The sequence below is a fragment of the Saccostrea cucullata genome, unplaced genomic scaffold (assembly GCF_032062105.1).
Source record: "Saccostrea cucullata isolate Sc308-1 unplaced genomic scaffold, CSIRO_AGI_Scuc_v1 ctg16802, whole genome shotgun sequence".
Taxonomy (NCBI): domain Eukaryota; kingdom Metazoa; phylum Mollusca; class Bivalvia; order Ostreida; family Ostreidae; genus Saccostrea; species Saccostrea cuccullata.
This window is the reverse complement of record NW_026940793.1, coordinates 1-9,476: the sequence shown is the minus strand read 5'-3', so window position 1 is coordinate 9,476 and position 9,476 is coordinate 1. Positions and strand designations below refer to the sequence as shown.

The 9,476-nt window shown below is 32.9% G+C and overlaps 1 long non-coding RNA gene across 1 annotated transcript; it reads left to right on the top strand.

Annotated features, from left to right (window-relative positions):
• The first annotated feature begins 466 nt into the window (after window positions 1-466).
• Window positions 467-8,433, top strand: LOC134256330 (uncharacterized). The gene is made up of 3 exons (XR_009989704.1): window positions 467-518; window positions 3,289-3,377; window positions 8,342-8,433. It is a non-coding gene; the product is annotated as an uncharacterized LOC134256330 (long non-coding RNA).
• The last annotated feature ends 1,043 nt before the right edge of the window (window positions 8,434-9,476 follow it).

The following is a 9,476-nucleotide window of genomic DNA, read 5'->3' as shown; positions in this document are numbered from 1 at the left end:
ATATATATATATATATATATATATATATATATATATATATATATATATATATATATATATATATATATAGGAGAGAGAGAGAGAAAAGAGTGAACGAGAGAGAGTTTAATAGAAAAGTTGGTTCAAACATAAATTTTGTTAATGTTGAAAGACTGTGTTCTGTAAAACTGAAATGTATCATTTACATGATTTTTACAATTCCTTAAATTTTTGTATAAAGAAGGTATAATATTTTAGTCGAAAGTATGGACATTTTATTTCTATGGAAAGGAAAAGGATACAAATATGTCTTTCAATTTCAAGACTGACATTCAAAAAATTCTTATTATATTTGCTTTCATTTTTACAACGCTGCTATTATCTGTTTTCTTTCAATTGCTTATTATCCTATTCTCTTTAAATATAGACTGGAGAACACGTGACGCATGAAATTTATCCACAGGTAGTCCTAAGCAAAGACTGAGACATTTAAAGAAGGAACGACAAAACATACCATTTGTTTTTACAAAGAACTCAAGGTACGTACATGTATATTGTTAGGTTACCCATTCACAATTTATATATATATTTTTTTATTCATGTTAAAGGAAGATATACACAAGGACCTTTTACTATGTAATTAGTAATTAAAAAAATATTAAAGAAAATGTATGAGGCATCAAAAGGGCCATATCAGACTTTGCTTAAGTAAAATATTTCCCTACATTTGTTTTTGTAACTGTTTATGTGAATTACCTACTATTAAATAGCTTAATGTAAAAGAATGCTTTCTTAACATGTAAAATATTTTATTGGTTCGTATACCTCGTACATTGCTTTGTTATTATATGCTTTGTTAATACATTGTTCTGTGAAGGTAAGAAAAATAGAGAAATATGACCTCAGTCAGAGACTTGTTGTCGTTATTATGACGTCACAATAAACGTCATCATGAGTATATTATAAAACATCATGAAGAAGAAATGAAAGTGCATATGGTTTACTCGTTTTCTGTTTTTTATCTTTTTAAAATAATTTTCATATTTATCGCTTAAGATCTCTCTCTCTTATAAGAACAAAAACTTAAGTTGATTGTAGACAACGCCAAACTACACGATAGAAAAAGCTACTTTAGATTAAAAAAGACACAAAAAGATCTTATTCCCTATTCCGTATCTATACACAATCTAAAAAAATCGAGATTCAAGCCATCAAAACCTACATGCAAATTTTAGAGAAGATCCAAGGATGAAAAACGTTTATCGTGAATTTCAGTAACGAACTACCGTCGTTGAAAAAAAAATGTCCAGATAACAGTTTGTCACTTTCGTATTTTCTATTCCGACTTTTGTTGTGTAAGACGTCAAAAATGTTTTAAAATAATCCTGCAATAGGTATGTATAATATTTTTCCTGTTCTGATACGTAGCTCGCTGCGGCTGCAACTACAACCTTGTTTGAGGTGTTGGTTGTGACGTCACAATGCCGCTGCACGCGCAATTACCCTCCGGTGAATACGTATTCAAATTCAGTGAATATGGCGTGTTAGGAACTGATTGCGCTTGAATAGATTATATAGGAAATATAAAAAGACTATATTATAATCATTCTTCTTTTACCTACGAGGAATCTTATTTGATAAATGTCATTACATGTTCATGATGCAGCGAGCATTATATTGTCCTAACCGGGGACATATATATATAGGCACCGAATGACTGTCCAGCGTCAACAGGTTCGTTAAACCGAGTACCAGTGCACAGTCCTGAGTGGACATATTAGAACATATGTGCTGAAAACATATTTCGTATATCGGGGAAACGAGCAACCAATAGCATGCCCGAATGCGTGTCCATCGACAACATATTAACTCCCTGGAATATAGGCAAATCTTTCTGAATGAAGATTTGGATGCTTCTGAAAATAAGCAATTCACTACTTATATAATTAAAGAAAATCCAGTTTTTGGTACAGTAAAATACCCTATAAGTGGAAATTTCAGCGAGACGCAAATTTACCGATTTGACCTTAAATATTGGTATTTTAATTTTAGCGAGAAGCAATTTTAGCGACTTTGAAATGCTTACTTAAGAAGCTTTAACAATTTCAACGCAATTAATTTTTAGCGATATCTAATTTTACCAATCTCAGCACCCTCGCTAATAATTCCAAAATTAAATCCTCGCTAAAATTTCTGCTTATACGGTATATCTAATGGGAAAAAATCAGGACTCGCAAGACTCGAATAGTGATTTTAATGGTTAAAGCCTTCTGTCTTTAAAAATTTGAATATAAAAATGCTTCATTACGTTCAAAAGCATAGATGTCAATGCATTGTCCTTTGTAGTGAGATTATAAAGTTAAAAGGGAGCATCATAATTCGCATCATTACAATCACTTATAATTCAGAAACAAGTAGAAAAAAAATAAAGGTAACTCTGAAACAATTTATTGTTTAGTATTGGATTAAATCGTTTAATAAAGACAGTAATCTTCTTTCGCTACTCAGGATATTTCACAATCATTCAGCATTTTATGAAATTGAAATGATTTAAATTTCACTTTTCCGCAGGTAGCTCATTGCACGGCGTATACCTTTTGCTAGGGTCCCGAATAAGTCGTTTGTGGACTTGCACTCGTGCATTCAGTTTGCTGGTTTTTCCTTTATACAAGTAGTATTCGTCACAAGTTGGACAGATTATGCAATAAACAACATTTTCATATTGACAGGTCATGTTGGTGTTTGGTGTTATTATTATTTTTTTTTACAACATTTTAAAGTTGTTTTCGCAGCCCTCCTCCAGATATTCAAATTTTCCACAGCATGTGTCACGGCACCTTCTTTTCGGCATTGTTCAATGCAAATTTTGCTCTGGTTAGGATTTTCTTTAGAATGGATGCCTGTCTTCTGCAATGAATTATTTCTGACTCCTTGATAACGTCTTTTAGATTTTTGAGATTGTTCTTAAATGGGGAATTATCTCCTGGCTGTTCTCATAATAATGTGGTTGCATGGATTGTGCTTTACAACAATGTCGCTTTCTTTACTATCATCCTCGATATTTACAAAACGTGACTGTTTATTCTAAAATGACTTTAATTTTAGCAACTGAAACGAAATTTCACACATTTTCCCCTGTTATAATCTGAAGAATTTTATGCTCTCTCTCTCTCTCTCTCTCTACCAGGGTGTTTGTTTTGAACTTTGTTTCATTTTTTTCATTTATTTACTATATTACTTGGATTTTTTTCTTTAAGCAATATTTTCCCATGTTGTAACAGCATAAACAGATTTTTTTAATTTCTTTAGAGCTAAACCCAGAGATTTTACGTCTTCAAATATTGTTCATTGAAGATTTTAACTCTGAGCAGAATTGGATAAAAGCATGTCCTCTAAGGGTAGGTTCAATTTCATTATAGACTTGTTATTATAGTTTTTCATTTTAATTTTAATTCTATAATGGAACATTGAGATATAAAGCTTCAAACAAGACAATGTTTAAAGTATTTATTTATTTATTTATTTATTTATTTTTTTTTTGGGGGGGGGGGGGGGTTCTCCCGATCCAGGATGGACAAAAAGTCGGCCGCTATGTGTGATCGTAAAAATTGTTTGCCTCAGAAAATTTCAACGCCAATGCTTCAAAATGAATGCTTCAATTTTTTTGGGAGATTAAAAACAGTTTTAAGTTGATATATTTATAGACAGTCTGTCGGGAGAGGGTAATCAATTATTAGCTTACCTGAGCCGAAGGCTCAAGTGAGCTTTTCTGATCACATTTTGTCCGTTTTCCTTCCGTCCGTCCGCCTGTCTGTCTGTCCATCTGTCCGTCTGTAAACTTTTCACATTTTCGACTTCTTCTCAAGAACCACTGGGCCAATTTAACCAAACTTGGTACAAAGCATCCTTGGGTGAAGGGGTATTTAAATTTTTAAATAAAGGGCCAAGTCCCTCCACAAGGGGAGATAATCAAGAAAAGACAAAAAATGGTTGGGTTAATTAAAAAATCTTCTTCTCAAGAACCACTGGGCCAATAAAGCTGAAACTTATATGAAAGCACTCTGGGGTAGTGTAGATTCTAAATTGTTCAAATCATGACCCCCGGGGGTAGGGCAGGGCCACAATGGGGAATCAAAGTTTTACATAGAATTATATAGGAAAAATCTTTAAAAATCTTCTTCTCAAGAACCACAGGGCCAGAAAAGCTGAAACTTATGTGGAAGCATCCTGGGGTAGTGTAGTTTCTAAATTGTTCAAATCATGACCCCCGGGGGTTGGTCGGGGCCACAATAGGGAATCAAAGTTTACATAGAAATATATAGGAAAAATCTTTGAAAATCTTCTCAAGAACCGCAGGGCCAGAAAAGCTGAAACTTATGTGGTAGGAACCTGGGGTAGTGTTGTTTCTAAATTGTTCAAATTATGACCTCGGGGGTAGGGCGGGGCCACAATGGGGAATCAAAGTTTTACATAGAATTATATAGGAAAAATTTTTCAAAATCTTCTTCTCAAGAACCACTGGGCCAGAAAAGCTGAAACTTATGTGGAAGCACCCTGGGGTAGTGTAGATTCTAAATTCTTCAAATCATGACCCCCAGGGGTTGGGCGGGGCCGCAATGGGGAATTTTTGAAAATCTTCTTCTCAAGAACCACTGGGCCAGAAAAGCTGAAACTTATGTAGAAGCATCCTAGGGTATAGTGTAGATTTCAAATTGTCTTAATTATGATTATTGGGGTAGGTTGGGGGCACAATATGTATTACAAGGGGGAAATCTGGTAAAGAACAGAATGGTCAAAGATTCTCAGGTGAGCCATGTGGCCCATGGGCCTCTTGATTTTCTTTAAAGGTGGTCTTAACTAAATGCGATTTCTTGAATCAAGGGTCTGTTTTATGAAAGAAATTACGACTAAGACCAAACTTAAATTTTGCTTTTTACTTTTTAATATATATTGATTCGAAAATGCTTCTTAACTTTTTCAGAAGATTTTAACAAAATATGTGTATGCTATCAATTTCAATCAGAACACTTGTAGTTTGTTGTGCAAAAATCTTACAATCAACTAATATTTGTGGTCTTATTAGTTAGTTCTTAATATGTAAAACGGGCTCCTAGATCACGACGTCTTGGAAATATATTGTACAGTTCATATTACTCTTCCCCCTACTAAATCATTCCCATTTGCAAAATTAAGGTAAAAAATATTTTACGCAAAATAAATAAGAATAATAATTTTTTTTTTAATTTATATCGAATAGCTCGATAACTCCAAAGATATATATCTAGTACTGTAAACGTATTACATTTGGTTGTGTATTCATTTTAGCGGTTAGGTGGAAAGCAATATCCGCTAATCCAAATACAACGCTAAATGTCTGGCACATATATCTTTAAAGAAGAGCACTAAGGTGTGCGCTAAATCAAATCCACGCTGACTTGTTCAAATTCTAATTTCCGCCAAATATCGTGCGCGCTAAATAAAATACTTTATGTAACAACATTTAGTGGGGTTGGATGTGTTTGGGTAAAACAATGACTTTTATATCTGAGAAAATTTAACAAAAGGGTTAGTGTTAAACCATCTATTGATTAAGCCTTCAAAAGTCAGTGTCAAACAATTAAAGCTCAAAACATTATTAACTAAATTAGTGTTGCCCTTTTATTTTTGAATTTTATACTTTTTACAAAATATAATTAGAAATTGCTAGTCAATATTAAATATATAAATCACTCTGAATTGCGTTTACTGACAGTCGAGCTGCCGAAAAAAAAATCTCAAGTTACATTTAACCTGATTTTTTTTATTATTAAACAAGCAATAACAATCTAAAATAAAACATCTAAATTGTTCGGATACATGTAATGATCTAAGAAAATTGCAGTTTTCATTTTTTTTACAACAACTTTAAATGTAAAAAAAATCCAAGTAACTGTCGAAGGTGTGAATCTTTTATTCAAATCATTCCCTACACTCTCTTATCTTTCAAGTTAATTCAATTGACGTGCTAAGCACATGACTTTTGATTTAAAGTAGTAAAAGAAGGGGTCATTTTTATGCTATGAGAACCTCAATATAGAAGACGGAAAAAGAGAAAATTGTTTTAGTTATCAATGTTGAAATTGATGTCAAAAGATGTGTTTATTTTATTAGGGAATCCAGAAACAATTCTTCAAATTCAAAGTAAATTTTGTATAATCGTGTTTTCCTTGTAACTGGATTAATTAAATAAATAAGAAAATGAGGAGATATTTACATGTAATCAATGAAAATTGTTCAAGAGAAAGCCATCTGTAAGAACTGCCTAGTAGCAATCTAAGTCGAGACAAGTGTAAACATTTTCTTAGCGGTACGTGTAGCATTAATGTGTCTTAATTAATTATTTTGCATAGAAACTTCTATACGTAGCCTTAACTCACTTGTGTGCATTGATTAAATTGTGTAGTTACATCTAAACTCTATCAACACAGACATGAAACAAGATATGTTTGTGAAACACTGATGCCCCCGTATGGCAACATAGTAAAGATTAAACTTTTCTTAGATGCAAATTTAATATATTGGTACCAAAAGTAGGGTCTCCCAACTGGAAATACAATTGTAAAACATGTAAGCCCTATCAACATCTGTTCCCAAGTTATGACCAGGCTAAAGTTTTTTCATAAGTATATACAGTGGACCTTAAGAAATTCGGACGCCAGATATCCGGATGTTTCAGTATCCGGACGATTTTTCATCGGAACGAAATTTTTAAATGTTATTCTGTCTTGTTTAACTCGTGAATCAGATATTCGGATGCTTCACATATCCGGACAATTTGACTGAAAACCAAAGCGTCCGGATAAATGAGGGTCGCTTTAAGATCAAGGTCGGAATTCGAAGGTCAAGGTTATTGGTATCCAATAAAAGGTCTTTCCACAAAGATCCCATGTTTGAAGGATAGAAGCCCTGGCCCTTACCTTCAAAAGTTATTGCCAAGATTAAAAAGATTTTAATAGTACGTTTAAACTCCAAGATCAAAGGTAGAAGGTCAAGGTTATTGGTATTAAATAAAAGGTCTTGTCACAAGAATTTCAAATTGCAAATATGAAAGCCCTAGCTCTTATTCTTTAAAATTTATTGCCAAGATTAATGGATTTTCTTAAAACCGGAAATCTCCGAGGTCAAGGCCAAAAGGTCAAGGTATTGGCATCCAATAAATGCAATTACTACAAAGAATATATATTTGAAGTATTGAAGCACTAGCCCTATTCGTTCAAAATTTAGGGCCAAGGTTAAGATTTTTTTAAAGTAGATCAAACTCTAAGGTCTTACTATCAAATGAAAGGGCTTGTCACAAGGATTAAATATGTAAAGTATGAAAGTACTAGCTCTTACCCTTTAAAAGATATGGTCAAGGTTTATTTCTTAAAGTAGGTCAAACTCCAAGGTCTTGGTATCCAATAAAGCGTCTTCCTACAAGGATTAAATATGTGAAATATGAAAGCTCTAGCTCTTCACTGTTCAAAAGTTATTGCCAAGATTAAAGTTTTTTCATTAGTACGTAAATTTCCTGGGTCAAAATCAAAAGCTCGAGGTCGGTGGTATCCAGTGATATCCAGTAAAAGGTCTTGACACAAACAATATATTTGTGAAGTTTAAATGTAGTGGTATTTACTGTTCAAAAGTTATGGCAAAGGTAAAAATTTGAAGCTTTTGTGTAAAAGTTGGTCAAATTCCAAGGTTAAGGTTAAAAGGTCAAATATGGGGGTACCCAAAGAAAGATCTTGTTACAATGAATACAAATTGAAATATGAAAGTCACAGCTCCACTAAATCAAAAGTTATGGACAAGGTTAAAGTTTTTGCCGACAAACAGACAATCAGAGAGACAGACAGACAGACAGATGGACACGACAAAAACTGTATACCCCCTAAACTTCGTTTACTGGGGCATAAAAATCAGTCCTACATACTTACTTTATTTAGCTGTGAATGTACAGATATCTTTGATAATTTATATGAAGTCGAACCACTATTCTCTGTGCAAGTACAAAAACATTAAAATTCAAAGAAAGTAGAAAGAGGTTTTTCCATCTTTCTACTTACCTCTTTTTTGCGTACAATTGTTTTAGTTCTTTTTTTTTTTTTTGGCTTTGCGACTCTTTTTTTTCTGATAAACAGTCATTTTTGACAAAATATTTATTGAAATGATTTTAAAAAAATCGATTTCCAGTCAGAATTTCATGATTTTTTTGTATGAACAATTTTTCATTGGGAAGGGGTGTTGAGGGTGTTATATGTATTTAGTATATCATAGCTCATCTAATTAAACAAGTTATTGAATTTCAATAATTATATCATTTTTATTTCATTTTAATGCATAGGAAGAGCTTATCTGAAGGACGACATTAATTACAGTGTAAATGATGAATACGATTCTCGAGAAGGTAATGACATCGAACCTAGTTATGGTGTGACAGGTACGTTAACTTTATGGATTGTTCAAATTCTAAAATTTTCAATCAGAATTGATTGGTTAAAAACGTATTCTTTGTACTTTGGAAAAAGACAGACGACTCGTAATAAAGTAATATAGAATAATTTGTTATATTTGTTTTGTTGTTGTTGCTCATTTGTTGTTTTTATTTAGAGCTTAAACTGTATATATCATATATCAGGGTTATTTTGGCCCTGTGTTATTTTCACCCTTTCGTATATTCAAATATTTTTGCCCCGTTTTAAATTCACCCAGTTGTAGTTTTGTATAAGAAACTAGTGCTAATTGTAACGGGAACGGTTACAGATGTTCCCCAAACGCTCCCCAACTCCCTTTTGGTGCCATATTCCCTGTAATCTTCATTAAATAAGACAAATTCTGTGCATTTTCGACTTTAACAACGTTTCCCCAGAAGGATACCAAGTATTATCAAATTTTAGCATTGCACCCGCGCGCACACTATCTATATATTTAAATATACTATATATCAAATCATTCAGTCCAAAAGTATTAAAAATCACTCATTTAAGTGTATTTTTAATTTCACTCTTTCCAAATGCACGCACGTGCGTGCACGTGCATGATGACCATACCATCTTGAAGTAGTCCCTTATATCTATCTATATTCTAAATCCCATCCTGTTTGGTTGAAAAACAAGGGAGTTATAGCCATTTCAAGTTTCAGCCAATCAGATTGCAGCACACGTGCATGCGCGTGATTTCATGAATTTTTTTCTATATCGTATTGAGGACATCCTAATGAATGACTATGTTTCAAATTTCAAAACATTTCGTCAAAAAACAAAGGAGATATAGCCATTTCAAGTTTCAGCCAATCAGATTGCAGCACACGTGCATGCGCGTGATTTCTTCAATTTGTTTGTATATCATATTGCAGGATATCCTAATACATGACTATGTTTTAAATTTGAAAGCATTTCATCAAAAAACAAAGGAGATAAAGCCATTTAAAGTTTCAGCCAATCAGATTGACGCGCATGCGCATGCACGTGATTTCATGA